This window comes from Mus caroli, unplaced genomic scaffold (genome assembly GCF_978045245.1).
Source record: "Mus caroli unplaced genomic scaffold, Mus_caroli_1 scaffold_9, whole genome shotgun sequence".
Lineage (NCBI taxonomy): Eukaryota > Metazoa > Chordata > Mammalia > Rodentia > Muridae > Mus > Mus caroli.
The window spans coordinates 74,925,235-74,941,227 of record NW_028227264.1 but is presented as its reverse complement, the minus strand read 5'-3'; positions in this window follow the sequence as shown (position 1 = coordinate 74,941,227).

Below are 15,993 nucleotides of genomic sequence, written 5' to 3'. Positions count from 1 at the left end.
ATGTCTGGGACTCAGGGTCTTCTAGATCCAAAGGCCTTGCCTGCCCCAGCTTTTACATCATGTCTCGTGGGCTCAGGCCTGCTCTGCACCATGGCTTCTGTTGTCCTTTGGTGACTGTGCCATGATACCGGTAGTTCCAAAATGGTGGCATCTTCTTCTGCAATTGGGTTGCACTTTCTCCAATAGCATCTCCTGAGCTCTCCTCCAGGACACCAATCTGCCACATGGTGACAAGATTAGACTCCTCCCCCACCTGGCCCCCAGCCAACTTCAGTCCTGAGGTGGGGCTTTGACTGCAACCTGGGCTGCACCTTCACCAATGATGTAGCATCACACCAAGCTGACATGCACCCACAAAAATCCTAATTCAAAATATCAAACCATCCCAATAAAGTCTTGGAGGCCTTCTCCAAACTCTTCTCTGGTGCTTCACGAGCCTCTTCCGGCCTCCTTGCAGAAACTCCAACCATGTCACATGGTGCCAAGCTGCTCTCCATGACCCCCTCAAACCTTTTAAAACCAATACCACCTGGTTACTCTCACACAGTACCAAGTTCAGCTGCTGGCATGAGGTATAGCCTTGGCCTCCTCTGGACCACAGCCTCTGTGTGTTGCCCCAGCAGAAACACTTCTCTGAAGATTCTGCCTCTCTGATTCTGGTCTATTCTTTGTCACAGTTGATTCTCCACCCACAGCTGATGAGCACCCACAAAATCCTAATTCAAAATATCAAAGCATCCCAATAGAGTCTTGGAGGCCTTCTCCAAACTCTTCTCTGGCTCTTCACAAGCCAGACCCCCTATCATCTGCGCTTCTTCCAATATTCTTCTCTTCCAAGACCCCAGTATTCTGTTCTCTTCTCTTCTCTTCTTTCTTTCTTTTTTCTTTTTTCTTAGTTTTTTTTTGGGATTTCTCTGTGTAGCCCTGGCTGTCCTGGGTCTCCTTCAGTAGGCCAGGCTGGCCTTGAACTCAGAGATCTGCCTGCCTCTGCCTCCCCAGTGCTTGGATTAAAGGTGTGTGCCTTTATTTCCTAAGTTCCCACAACAGCTCACTAAGATCTGAACACCCAATGGTTTCTCCAATCCAAAGCTGCAAATTCCTTCCACAATCCTTCCCAAAAGAGGATCAAGTCTGTCACAGAATGGCACGTTCCCACGCTACGCCAGGCACCGGTGGGCCACATGGCTCCAGCGGGGTGTTCTCATCTCAACAGACACTCTGGCCTGGAGCTTCCAAGACGTCCCCACCCAACTAGCTAATTTTCCTTGGCAGGTTACTGCCATGCCAGCCCCATGCAATGACCACCCACCTTGCAGTTAGATGTCGCAATACCCAGTACCCGGTAAAATCAGAACTCTAGAAGCTTATAATTAATCAGTCAAGTTTATATATAAATAAATTCTCAATTCACAAGATACCCACACAATAAATTCAGGGCCAATTGATGATACAAACTGATCACCTAGATTAGACAAGTTACCCCCAATTATTCTATCCCTATATGATATTGTATCTACCTGTGGCTACTTAAAGCCACGGGGAATCTGAATCATCCTGTTCAGCCTCCATCTTGTTACCTTCTCCCTTCTCCTGTGACTTTCTGTCTCTGCAACTCTTAGCTCCACCTCCCTTTTCCCTGTCCAATCACAGGCCTCCCGCTGCACCGATATTTAAATTAATTGGACAGGGAAAATCCTGCCACAGTCCACAAACAACACAGTCAGCGTGCAGAATGCCAAACACAGATTACACACAAAGAATGGTACCTATCCCACTGTGGCCTCCTCAAAGGAACCAGAGGACCTAAGGCAAAGGATGAACCCTGAGTGTGCTGAGGAGGAAGACCCACCAGTCAGAGCCCTCCAGCCAAAGGATCTCTCTGAAGAATGACATTCTAGACTAGTGACTCTCAACCTTCCTAATGCTGCTACCCTCTAATACAGTTCTTTGTGTTGTGGTGACCCCCCTCCCCAAGATAAAGTTATTTCATTGCTACCTCATAACTATAATTTTGCTATTGTTATGAATTGCGATGTAAATATCTGATATACAAGGTATCTGTCATGTGGCCCTCACCAAGGGGGTCTTAACCCATAGGGTGAGAACCACTTTTCCAGACTGGCACACATGGCGGCTTAGCCATCACCACACCCTCTGCCTGGAGAGAAGCATGAACCCCATGGGACTTAGATAGAGGAAGGGACAGAGGGGACATAGTCAGGGACGTGTGCGTGAGTCAGTCATGGATACAAACCACATGGGTAGTGCCTGCTCTGTAGAGAGGGAACTGAAGTCTATGACTCCACTATATAGATTGTTGCCTTGCCTGTGGTATCTGGTCCATAATCCCTGGAGTCTTTCTGCTTCTAACCTCTTCAACTGCACCTTACCATCTGGTTCTAGCCAGTTCCAAGAGAAAAGAAGTAGGCCTGTGTCAACTTTCATGACTTGAAGTCTTAGGAAGAGAATAGAAGGTTCCTGGGCAGGTATGGAAGATTCTTGTCTTTCTGCAGACTGAGCCTGGGATGGTGGTTTGGAGGGTGACATGGTAATAACACGGGAGAGGTGGCCTTAAGGTGAGCAGGGCTTATGTCCTATTAGCAGGACTACCTATCGTATCCCTGCCATCCCCGAAGGACCCCAGAAGTGGTAGTAAAATAATTCTGGGAAGCTGAGGATTTGCCTAGCCAGAGACCCTACATCTCAATACCTGGATGGCAAAGACCCCCTGAGTACTCTGCAGACACTTGGAAGAGTCCTCAGAGAGCAGATCAAGCCACCCTTGGCCAAAGGATGGAGGCATAACTACCACTAATTGAGATGTAGGGACATGAGGAAGAACATATCCCATCACCACGGAGAATGGAGCAGAGCAGGCCCTGGGGAATGCAGATGACACCCCAGGACTCATAATCTCCTGTTCATCATGGTGGGAGCAGCCACCAAGCCACCAACGCATCCCAAGTCCCCAGTATTTAGTCAGACAATCCTAAATGTGGGGTCAGAGCCAGGAGGCCATGGCTCTGGGCACAACAGCCACACCATAGCCTGGCTAATTCCTGGGCTGTCCGTGCTGCTCTGTGAATTAGGGTCTGAGGAGTAGGTAAAGCCATAAGTGCTCTCTTGCAGACTGTGAGGCCCCCACATGACATTTTCTATGCTGACTGGACACATAATTGGAAACAGCCTGAGTGTGTGACTCAGAAAGAGCCAGCCCCGCCCTGCCCGCTCCCACAGCACATCCTGTTCCCTCCTTGAGGATTTCTAAGAAGGGGGTTAGCTTCCTGTGAGCCCCCAGCTCTGCCTGGCTGACATGTGTTGGCCGCACAGCTGATTTCATCTGGCTGGTGTATTCTAGAAAGTCATTTCCCACACACATCCAGTCCAATTCTGGGATGGCTTGTCCAAGTCAAGAGCATCTGGACACACTTAAACACACACACTTGTGTGTGTGTGTGTGTGTAAATGAACATATACATGGATATGCATATGTGTACATGATTGAATATACATACATACATGCAAGCCTATATGTACACACATTCACACATGTGTTAGAAAGAGGTTATGTGAGTAGAGTGTATATATGTGCACTATATACACATATGCATGGAAATTTGCATGTTTGTCATATGCAATATATGTATGTGTGTGTGCATGTGCATGCCCACACAGGCATAACTCTGCATCTGTATGCAACGCATATACATTGAAGTAAATGTTTGTGCCAATGTGTGCTATACTTACATGTGTGTTTATACATACATATGCAGAGGTGCATATGCATGCACACATACACATCCCCACACCCCAAACACATTTATACATGCATAATCACACACACAGGATGGCTGTCCTGGGCATAGAATCTCAAAATCCTACACATGCCCATTCAGGAACTCCAGGAGGTCTTCTACATCTACAGCAGTGATGTTCTACATCACTCGAATTGCAAAGGATCCAGCCCATTTGGAGAAAGACATCCCCAGTGAGGATGTCTTTAGCCAAGGATTAATGCTGTCAATCAATCCTGGTGTAGCTAAAGGCATCAGCCCTTTCAGTTGGGCGTGTGTGCTGTTTCAACCCTGGGAGGGTACCGTCCACACTGGACCCTGCAGAATACCTAGGGAGGGTCCTCTCTGATCTCCTTCTGTGGCTGACCCCTGCTGCTTACTGGGATGTATGTGGGGACCACCAAGGTTGATCTGTGCTTCCAGTTTACCCAGCAGCACCCTGTCCCTATCCCTTCTGCTCCCTGGAGCAGACATCGTCCTGCCTACATGACTTGCAGCTTCCTAGCTCAGAGTCCCAGGGCTTCTCATCTGAACTGAGAAGCCCAAGCAGTGGGATCGGGGAGAGTTGGCTTGCAAGTGGGCAAAGTCCTGGGGCACATGCAGCCAGATCTTAAAATAGTAACTGGCCCGCAGAGCGGTGGCAATAAGGTGGCCTTAGAAGGAAAGGTAGCTGTAGAACCCAGGGAGGGATAGAGGGGGCTGGTGGGGCCCTTGGAGTGATGAGCGCTCTACCTGCATAACACACGGCCACAGAGAGCAGCTTCGGCCACTTCTGCTTCTCTGCTACAGTCCCTCTGGCCAAGGGTCCTGGGCTGAGTTCACTAGGGGATGTTCATGGTCTGAGAGGCTTCTCAAGATTACTCGCAGCTGTGGGGCTGTCTTCTGGATAGCTGTGAGCTAGGGCCCCACTCAGCTCTGTCCCACATGGCCCTGGTGTCCTCTCAGCAACCCAAACCCCAGCCCCTCACATCAGGTCCTCCAGGTGTTTCAGACGTCTCCACCAGAGATGCTGTGGAGTTCTTGCGATCATGACAAAAACTCCCTTTCACAAGACAAGCTACTTGGCAACCTTAGCCCCGTGCAGCAAGATGTGGGGGCGGCAAGGGGGAATTGGTCGATGCACACTACAAAGGTTAAAGCAGACTTCCCTTGCTACAGGAGGGAATTGAATGCTGGCCGGGAGGAAACCACGAGGCAGTGTGAGTCCACAAAAACCAGAGAACCTCCAGGCTGCTTGGGGAAAGTGCTAATAATCCCTGACAGCCGGTAGGGCTGGACACTCTAGATGCCTGTGAAGTTTCTTTGTCTCCTCCGTGATTCAAACCCTGCTCCCTCTGAGCTCAGACTCAGAAGTCTGCTGTGGAGAAAACCTGTGTTTGACTGTTACTACGGTTACTCACTAGAAGCCCAAGGTCTTTCCTGAAATGTGTGTGTGTGACTCATGTACCTGGACTGGCCATCTCTGGAACATTCTGTTGAGTAATGAAACTCTGTCACTTACGGGATCTCGAGGGCCTGCTGGATTGCTAGCTGCCCACAGTAGGGTAAGGGGGCTGTAAACACACACACACACACACACACACACACACATGGGTTAAAAGAACATACACCCCAACCTCAAGGGCTGATGGTTTTAGCTGGACCAGCATTGTCAGGACTGACCACTAGAAGTAATCCTGCAGCTCTAGATATCACCAATGTCATCAGACATAGACAGGCATCACACATAAGTCAGAGAGAATCGCTGATAGCCATGAATAGCTGCACCCCATGTCCAAACTCACACAACACATAAGTCCATCCCACAAGCAGGAGAGTGCTGGTACACATAGGGAGCATGTGACTTGACCCAGGTAGAATAGCTAATAAATTGGGGGGGGGGGCTCTGTCTGTCATTTCCCTGTGATGCAACAGTGGGGTGGTCAGAGGACATATTCACTGAACAGATTCTGAGAGCCTCTGCAAAGAAACAGCAAACCCTATCTACTATGCAGGTGCAGGTGCTAAGGCTCCCTTTCAAGGAGAAGCTGTTTCTAGTCATGATCGTTGACCCTGAGAGGCTGAAAGTCCAGCAAAGGTCAATGCCAAGGCACAGGAAATGTATGTAACTAGAGACCAGACAGGAACAGAAACCAACGACCACCATTTGATGCCTGCACCATATCCTGATCCATACCTGGCTGCACTGAGGATGAGAAGTGGTCATTTGGTTCGCTTTTTTCTTGATGCTGTCTACTGAGGGCCTGTGCTCATGGTAAAGAGCATCTGCACTGCTGTAGTTGGGTTATCTCCAGCTATAGCTTCCACGGACAGAGCAGTGCCCAGGAGGCTAGCATCAGCCCTCAGAGTCCCTGACCTCACAGAGAATCCAAGAGGGCCTGTGGCAGTTCAAATCACTCCAGAAAACCCAAACCCAATGAGTGCCTGAACCCTGGAGCCAGACTCCTTTGAAGTCATTTCCAGCTCTCCAATCCCTCGGTTTCCTGTCCTCAGCACCACGCACCCTCTAAGTGCAGGTCCAGAGGCACTCCAATACCACTCGTTTGTTCTGGGTCTCGAGGCGGGTAGACCTCAGACAAGCTGGTTCTGTTTAGGGCTTCAATTTTGTCAGACGGTTTAACATTTTTCTTCCTGCCAAGAAGCTGCTCCTCAAAGGGAAATGGCCCTTCTCTGTGGTTGATATTGCTAAGCATCTTCCAGAACCTCAGCCCACGGAGAGGACAGGCTGGAAGGCAGCGTGGGAGCAAGTCAAAGATGCTGTGCAGCTATCAGGGGACCTAGACTCCAGAGGACCTAAAAGGAAATGCGATCCTACAATGTCCTTCCTGCTTTTTCTGATTTTAGTACCACAGAGTCGAGAGAGATAAGCCAGTCCCAAAGTCCGAAGCCTCATGGGAAGACCCAGCAGCACCCTTCCACTTCAAGGGGGGCTCTAGGGCCCCTTGTGAGCAGTCCTCCTAATTTCCCAAGAGCATCCATTTACATGCCTTGGCTGCATGAGCGCCATGCTTCTCGCTATGGCCTGTCTTTAGGCAATCATGGGATTTAAGCATGCTTTTTGGGTTCGGCTATATGTGGTTTGCACACTATCGGGCCAGTGGTATGATGCTGGGGAAACCCGCTTATGGGTTCCAACATCACCTTATCTTTGAAGCAGGGTCCCTCACTCAACCTAAAGCCAACTTATTTGGCAAGCCTAGCTGGCCAGAGAGCTCCAAGGTGTGCCATACCATAGCTTTTCACGTGGGTGGCAGGGTTCTGAACTCAAATCATCATGCTTGCGTGGCAACCATTTTACATAGTGCTATCTTCCCAGTCCCAGAACCTAGCTTTCTTCCTTTCTTCCTTTCTTCCTTTCTTCCTTTCTTCCTTTCTTCCTTTCTTCCTTTCTTCCTTTCTTCCTTTCTTCCTTTCTTCCTTTCTTCCTTTCTTCCTTCCTTCCTTCCTTCCTTTCCTTCCTTCCTTCCTTCCTTCCTTCCTTCCTTCCTTTCTTTCTTTCTTTCTTTCTTTCTTTCTTTCTTTCTTTCTTTCTTTCTTTCTTCCTTTTTTTGTTTTTTTGAGACAGTGTTTCTCTGTATAGCCCTGGCTGTCCTGGAACTCACTCTGCAGACCAGACTGGTCTTGAACTCAGAAATCCTACTGCCTCTGCCTCCCAAGTGCTGGGATTAAAGGTGTGCACCACCACTGCCCTGCTAGAACCTAGCTTTCTTAAGCCATGATAACCAGTGAGTGAATTAGCAAGCCACAGAATAAATACACACACACAGACACACACACATATACACACATACACACACAGAAACACACACACACACATAGAAACACAGAGACACACATATCTACACACACATACACACATACACACACAGAGACACGCACATACACACACATACACACACACATACACACAGAGACACACACATACACACAGAGAGGCACACATACACACACACATTATATATATTACATATATGGCAAGATTGTAAATGAGTAGAGCAAGTGTCTCACCATCAACCTTTCCTCTCCTAAAATCGGTGTGATTATGTCAAAATGATCAAAAGCCCATTTTCAAAGTTCTGGGACTTAAGCAAAATGTTATAACGATTTAAAGCACATTTATTCAAGAAAATAAAGTTACCCCTTGGTGATTTCCTGTGGCATCTCTTTGTCATGAAGGAGGCCTCAGAATGCAACACTAAGGAGAAGAGAAGCCAGACACACAAGGCCACAGAGTGTGATCCCACTCATATGAAATGCCCAAAGACAAATCCCATACCACAAAACGTACCTGAGTTTTCTGGGGTGGGGAGGGAGGGTGGAGGCCTTAGCAGGTTAGTGAATGTGCTCTGAAACTGAGGACTACACATTAAAAACTATTGAGTGGCCTGTGGGAGCAGGGTGAATTTGATATCATGTTAAATATGCCTCAATAAGGCCTTAAAAAAAAACTGATCATAGCCTTTGGCAGGCTCTTAATGCCAAAGAGGTGATGGGAGAATAGAGGGCCCTCCTCAAACACCTCAGCTCTCAGTGGAGGCCCCTTGAGAAGCACACTGAAGAATAAGAGAAAACTTGTGATCAGATTTGAGTCACTCCAGTCTCTGAGAACAAGAGCCAACCTGTACTACCTGGCCAACCAAGATCCTATGACAAGGAAGAGGACACTTGAAAACGAGAGCTGTGCTACTTGACTGTCCAAGATTCTGTGACAAGGAATAGTGTTTCATAATATTATCTGGCCTTTAATCAAAAATTACCAGACAAATCAAAAGATGGAATCACAAAACTGTGCGGAAAAATACATAATCGAAACTACCTAGGGGTAGCCCTGACTTCGGAGTTATCAGACAAGAGCACCTCAAGAGATTGGAAAGGAGGTAAGACTGTGTGAGAGGGGCTGGTGAGATGGCTCAGTGGGTAAGAGCACCCGACTGCTCTTCCGAAGGTCCAGAGTTCAAATCCCAGCAACCACATGGTGGCTCACAACCATCCGCAACGAGATCTGGCGCCCTCTTCTGGAGTGTCTGAAGACAGCTACAGTGTACTTACATATAATAAATAAATCTTTAAAAAAAAAAAAAAAGACTGTGTGAGAGAACTGCAAACCACCCTGAAGGAAAAGCAGACATTCTAAAAATAAAGGATGTGGGGAAGTCATAGTTTAGTCTATAAAGTACTCGCTGTACAAATATGGGAACTGAGCTTGATTCTCCAGAACCCATGTAAAAGCCAGGCGTAGCTTTGTGTGCATGCGTGTGCGTGTGTGCGTGTGTGTGTGTGTGCGTGTGTCCTCAACACCAGCACTGAGGGTGAGGTGGGGTGGGGTGGGGTGGAGAAGCAGATCCTGGAACTCACTAGTCAGGCAGTTCAGACAAATCAGTGGGCTCTAGTGAGAAACTCTGATTCCAATAAGAAGATGGAAGCCTAAAGAGAAGTCTCTGCTCTTCCAGAGAACCCGAGGATCCAGGGATGTCACCCACATAGTGTCACCCACATAGTGTCACCCACATAATGTCACCCACATAGTGTCACCCACATAGTGGCTTACAACTACAACTTGAGTTCCAGAGGACCCAACACCCTCTTCTGGCCTCTGTGGGCACCAGGCGTGAATGTGGTGCACAGACTTCTCTGCCGGCAGAACACCCATACGCATCAAACAGTTTTTAAAAGGTAGAGAGTAACTAAGGAAGACATGGACCTTTGACCAACACACACACACACACAGGCATGCACGTGCACATGCACACATTCATGCACAATAAGACAAACAGGGAAAGAATATAAATGAATTGTGCAATAGCAAATATGAAGAGCTTACCCGATAGGGTTAGCATCAGGTTAGACACGGTAGGAAAAGGAATCAGTGAATCGGAAGACCAGGCAAAGGAGAAACAGCAAAAGAAAGGAGAGGGAGGTGTGGAAACAAGGTACCGAGGAGAACAAAACAGAATGAGGCAGAGGCAGCATTTTAGAAGTTAATTGCTAAAACCAATTTTAAAAAGATGTTTTACCATCAATTAAAAAAAAAACTTGCACATGCAAAGGAGGCTGTGTTCAAAAACTAGACCCAGAGACATCAGAGCAAGGCTGTCACAACCCAATAAGAGTATCTTCAAAGAAACCAGAGGAAGAAAGCTTATTTTCTTCAAAGACCGGCTTCCCCACACATCTGGAAGCCAGAAGACAACGGAATGCCATAGAGAGGAAATAACTACTAAGCTGGACTCCTTATCTAGGGAAATATCCTTCAGAGCTGAAAGCTAAATAAAAAGTTGTTTAGACAACTGGAAGTGGAAACACTGGTGTCCAGCAGACCCATATTACAAATCTCAGCTGAGGGTACCGTGGCAGGCAGAGTCTAAAGTGGCCCCCAAGGACTCCACCTCCAGTCGCCATTTGTGTAGAACCTCCCCTTGAGCGTGACTACACCTGATGGCTCTCTTCTAAGGAGTAGATAATGGCAAAAGCCACAGATGGTCACTTCTGAAGGGAGCTTATACAAGTGGGGGGGGGGGTCCTCTCTCCTGGGTCTCCACCTTTCTTGCCAGCACTACCTGTCTCTTTGTGTCTCATCTGTTGCATCCCCACCTCTCTGTTACCTCTCTTTCTACATACTCCCTACTCTGAGCAGATGGGGTTTCTATGTAGGATATGAGGCACTGGCTCCTGTAATAAATTTGTGTTTGGGACCCATGGAGTCTGTTGCTTGCTACAGGCACATGGAGAACTTGGTGATGGAGATGGGTTAAGGATGATCATGGTGATGATGGTGGTGGTGGTGAAGGTGATGATGGAGAGAAGAATGGTGGAGATATTTCAGAGACCCTGGTGACAGAGGTGACAGTAGTCATGGTGGCCGCAGTAGTTACTTTTCTGTTTCAGTGATGAAGTATCCTGGCCAAAGGTAACTTAAGAAGGAATTTGTTTGATCTTGTGGCTCCAGAGAGAGAGAGAGAGAGAGAGAGAGAGAGAGAGAGAGAGAGAGAGAGAGAGAGAGAGAGAGAGAGAGAGAGAAGCTAAGAGATCACATCTTTTTTTTGGTTTTTCAAGACAGGGTTTCTCTGTATAGCCCTGGCTGTCCTAGAACTCACTTTGTAGACCAGGCTGGCCTCAAACTCAGAAATCTGCCTGCCTCTGCCCCCCCGAGTGCTGGGATTAAAGGCGTGTGCCACCACGCCTGGCTAAGAGATCACATCTTTTAACCACACATGAAGCAGAGAGCAAACTAGAAATAGGTGTGGTTATAAATCCTCAGAACCTACCCCCAGTGGTGTGCATTCCTCCAGAAAGGGTATAGACATCCTCCCATATCCTCCCCAGATGGCACCACCAACTGGGGACCAAGTATTCCAATGCCTGAGCTGAGCCTATGGGGAACATTTCTCTTCAACAAGCCACCATCATGGCCATGATGGTGAAGCAGATGAGCATCATGATGATATCAACGGTAGTGGAAGAGACAATGTGGATGACATCGATGGTGGTGCCAGTAACCATGGTGAGGATGTTGGATGGTACCTACATAGTACTCATTGTGAATATGGGGGCAGAATATAGATGGTCAATGAAGAGGATCATGGTACTGGTGGTAGTGATTCTGAACCCCTGAGTTGTCATGAAAATTTGATCTTTGTTCAACATGGTTATCTTTGGAGGTGGGGTGGTGTGGTGTGTGTCTGTCTGTCTGCCTGCCCGCCTGCCTGTCTGTCTGTCTGTCTCTGTGTCTGAGAATCCAGTTAAATCTATGGGTTTTTAACCTCAAAAAAAATTACTCATAGTCCAAGTTTTCCTTAGACCTGGGGGACTTGACGCCCCCCAGAGGAGCCCTATGCTAGCATTCTTACATCCGGTCAGGCCAGGCAGAATGGGGTTTGTCAACACAGCTTCATCAGGCCGGCGCAGAGCTGGAGTACATGACATTAGAGTGACCCCTTCGTTCAGCACAGCACATCTGGTGAAGGGGAAGCTTTTGTCGGAATATAAATATTGTGAAGTATTTTGTAATCTAACTGCATGTAGTTTAGATGTACTCAGAGTGGTTGAGGGGGAGAAAATCAATACCACTGGACCAGAAGTTGAAACAGTCAGAATGTCCTTCTCCTGTTCCAGCCTCTTCAGTGAGCCTTATTCTTCCCACAGTGAGAAGAGTGGCCTCTCCTGCCTACCCTTCATGACACAGGGTCCCCTAGGGGGGCTCCAGCAACAACTGGCTTCACTCCCTGATAAATGTGTGTGCCCAACACACACACACACACACAAAATGGAACTCAAAGACTACCTAACCAAGTCCTTGACTGGGCTTCTCCTGAATGCTCTTGAGATACTCCTCTGAGGCATTTGTGCCTCCATCACCTGGCATCCTCGTTCTCACTGGACCCTAAGAACCAGCCCTCTACTCCCAGACCAACTGAAAACAAAAGCAGTTATCTGTGAGCTAATTAAGGATACGGGAGTATCACCAACTTGAAAAGATGAAACCTCTATAGCTCTACCACCAACTCTGAATAATCAGGTGCTGTCACAGAGCAGCTCATGTGGTCACCCACAGCAGGGGCCTTTGTGATGGTTTTGTTTGTTTGTTTTTGTTTCTGCTTTGTCTTTGGAGATAGTGAAACTCTAAGGGATATGGGGAAATTGAAGCTCTGGGAGTTGGGGAACTTACTGGTGTGTTGACTCTACCTGAGCAAAAGGAACTAAAACCATCCTTTGAAATATAATCAATATATCCAGGGCCAAAAGCAACACTCCTGGATCTAGAATGTTCCCACAGATGTCTCAAGCATAAGGAAGCCACTGATGGTCTTCCAAGAGCTACTGCAGTCTTTCAAGGGCCTAAGAACATAGGTAGAAGGAGTGACAGAATTGCTCACTGTGACAGGGTACTCATGCATGTCTTGTTTCTCTGCTTTCCCAGACAGTAAAGAATACACATGATGTTTATTGTCCTAGCATCTCCCAGAAACAGGATCAAAACCAAACCAAACAAACAAAAAATAAGACAAACAAACAAAAGTCCTGTGACTTTTGGTATTTACATTCTCCTTGGTGGCAGGGAATGACACTTAACTAGGGGGCATCCTTGAGCAGGTAGCCAATCTCTCAGGACCCTTCATGGGTTGGCACTCAGAAGGTACAGCGTTTTCAGGGATGGCTCTGGGTTGCCTCATGTCAGCTCAGTAGAGCCTTCAGTAGCTACTACAGAGAGATGAGCAGCTTGGAAATGGAGCTGAGGAGGACGAGGAAGGCAAGCTAGTCCTCCTGTGGCTTTGGGATGTGAGCAGACCTCTTCTCCTCCATAGGCAGTGAAGGCCAAAGGCTCAGCCCTCCAGAGCCCTCATCAACATAAGCAGATTTTCATTGAAAAGAAAAAAATGGGATGTCTAGAATCCTTGCTATGGCATGAAGTCAGCTACTGCCTCAAGACAAGACCCATGGATCGACTGTGTGAACTACAATCACATTCTTGGACCAGAAGAAAGAGAATTGGGGCATGTACTTGCCTCCCCCACCCGAACCTCTGATGACCACCCTTTCAGCCACGACTCCTTATAATTATACAGGATCCCAAATCCTTTCTCCAGAAGGGAATCCTGATGACATCCTGTGCCTCCAGGAAAGCGTCCACTCAGACCTAAGGTCTAATCATCCTTAAGTTGATTTAGCATCCCCTTTCCCTAATGTACAAACACCCAAATGAGCAACAGTCAATAGCCTGATTGTCCATTCTGTCTGTTCATTGTATGAGCTTCAAAATCCTGTCCCCAGGGCTCTCCTCACTGGTCCTATGAATATGTGCCAGCTAGCTCTTCCAACTCTATCAAATGCAGATTCTGTTTCATCTGCTCAATCCCTACACATCCCCACACTAGGCTTTCTCCTCAGTCCTCAGGCAGCCTCCAGTGGGGCTCTAATCACGCCCTCAAGCATTGTTCATCACTAGAGGGAATGGCTGACTTAGAAAGAATAGATCACCCTGTCTGCAGGCCTCAAGAACCAGGGGTGCACAAGGCCACATATGCAGTTTCCATGGATGTCCAACCCAGGTGTCTCTCAAATGTGCCTGGAGCCAAGTGGGCCTCCCTGTCATCTCAGAACAAGGCACAATTTCCTTTAGCTATTAGAGAGACACTAAGAGGCCCTCTGGTATCAGAAGGAGTCCTTCCCTGATGGCTAAGTGTCTTGGTCTCCAGTTGTCCCTCTACAGGACATCAACGCATCTCAAGAGTAACCATCCTACCCCATTGTCCTCCACAACCTTCAAATTCCCATTTTGCCACATTTTGAGGTGTCCCCTGGTCTACCCCAGGGTAAAGCCTCCAACAGTTTGCGCTCTTGTACTACAGACAATATCCCCCAATCAAGGCAGTGTTGTCTTGTTGTCTTCTGCCAGTGAATGGTTACTTTGTTGCCTCTTTCTCCACCCCTGCTGCCCTTCTGGATGCTAATGGAAATCCTCTGAGAAGCAGGGATCAGATGCAACTCAATACTTGGCAATGCTTGGGAAGACAGAGAGCTGGTAGCCACAGGCATTGGAGCCTCTGGTGAGACGGACCCCTGTGAGGAGCTGGTGGGGAAACTTCAGCCTTGTCACTCCTAAATTGTCTTGGAGGACTAATCCCTCGAAAGATTCAGATCTTGGGATCTGTCAGCGTCCTTTTGCTGGAGAGCAGACAAGACAGGAAGAATACAAAAGCTGAGGCATGGCCAGGTCAGCTGCAGTCTGGCATGGCTGGAGCACAAGCCTGAGTCTCTTGCTCATAGGCACCAATGCAGCTGTCACACACAGACACACCGTGACGCAGACAGATGCTCTCTTTTAGGAGCGCATGCACACACACACAAACACACGCGCGCGCACACACACAGAGACAGGCAGACAGACAGAGATAGAGACAGAGAGACAAAGAAACGGAGAGAAAAAGACAGAGTCAGTGATAGAGAGAGGCATAGAGATAGAGAGACAGAGAGATGCAGAAACAGAGAGAGATAGAGACAGAGAGATAAAGATACAGAGAAGGAGAAACAGAGACAGAGAGATAAAGAGACAAAGAGGGGGAGAGAGAGAGAGAGAGAGAGAGATGCAAATACCATACATAAGACACTCATGCATACTTACACCTCTGGCTCTAGTCCCTCCCTACCCTCTCAAAAGACCTCCAGCACAGAGCACAGCACACAGCAATAGCTGGCACTTGCCCATGAAAGGCTGGTACTGATGCTGCATTGCTAGTAGTTAGGTCAGGGCTCCAGGTCCTAGGGACTGCACGTGATAAGTGGTACAGGCTGGTATCTCTCAGGCTGGGACCTGTAGGGACAGCTTTCAGCTCCCAAGAGGTCACCTTAATGGCATTTTCCTATTCTTTAGAAGAGACACTGGTCCTCAATTACTTCTTAGGCACAAGGACCCAAGACACTGTGGAAGGTGCCTTGAGCCAACTTCTCAGGTGTGAGACATCAAAAGAAAGAGATGACAAAGCTTCAATGGGCAGAGGCAGGAAGGTCCTAAGGACAAGGACCTCCAGCAATGTGGGCTTACCAAACGTAGTTCCTCCCTGGACAGAAGGGGGTAGGGGGAGAACACAGAGTGGGACTGGAAGTCAGGGGCTAGATCAGAGATTTACTCAGCTGTATGAGAAGCAAGCCTCCTCACCCCCACTACCCTGCACCCTTGAGTACTGCCCCGAATTGAGCCCCTTCCCTATCCCTGCCTGTACTTCTCAGAGCCAGTTCTACACCAGGCTAGAAAGTAAGGCCCTAGCCATAGCCTATGCACCCTGCCAGGGATGTGAGCAGACCCCACTCAAAGCTGCCCTCTGGGATTCTTGGAGGAAAGGGTTATATACCAATGCCAGGGCTCCTACATCTATGCCTGGTCCTCTTGCCTCTTCAGGGCCCTATCAACTTCCAGGAGCCTCGATAACAATTCAGGGCTCGCTGAACCCCAAAGTCATACGTTCTTTGTATCGCTTCACTGCACTTTGAAGTTCAACCCCACATCCCACCCAACTTCAGTCAGAATACTCGGGAGGGGGGGCGGGGGGAGCGGGGGAGGGAGTCCTGGCCCAACAGGATGAGAGTAGCTCCTACTGGGGGGGGGGGGGGAGGGTGTTCCTTCCTTTAGGTAGAGGAGGAGGGAGATTGAGCAAAGGTCTGGGAGACCTAGGAGTCCAGAGGCTTGCAAGGAAAAATAAAAAAG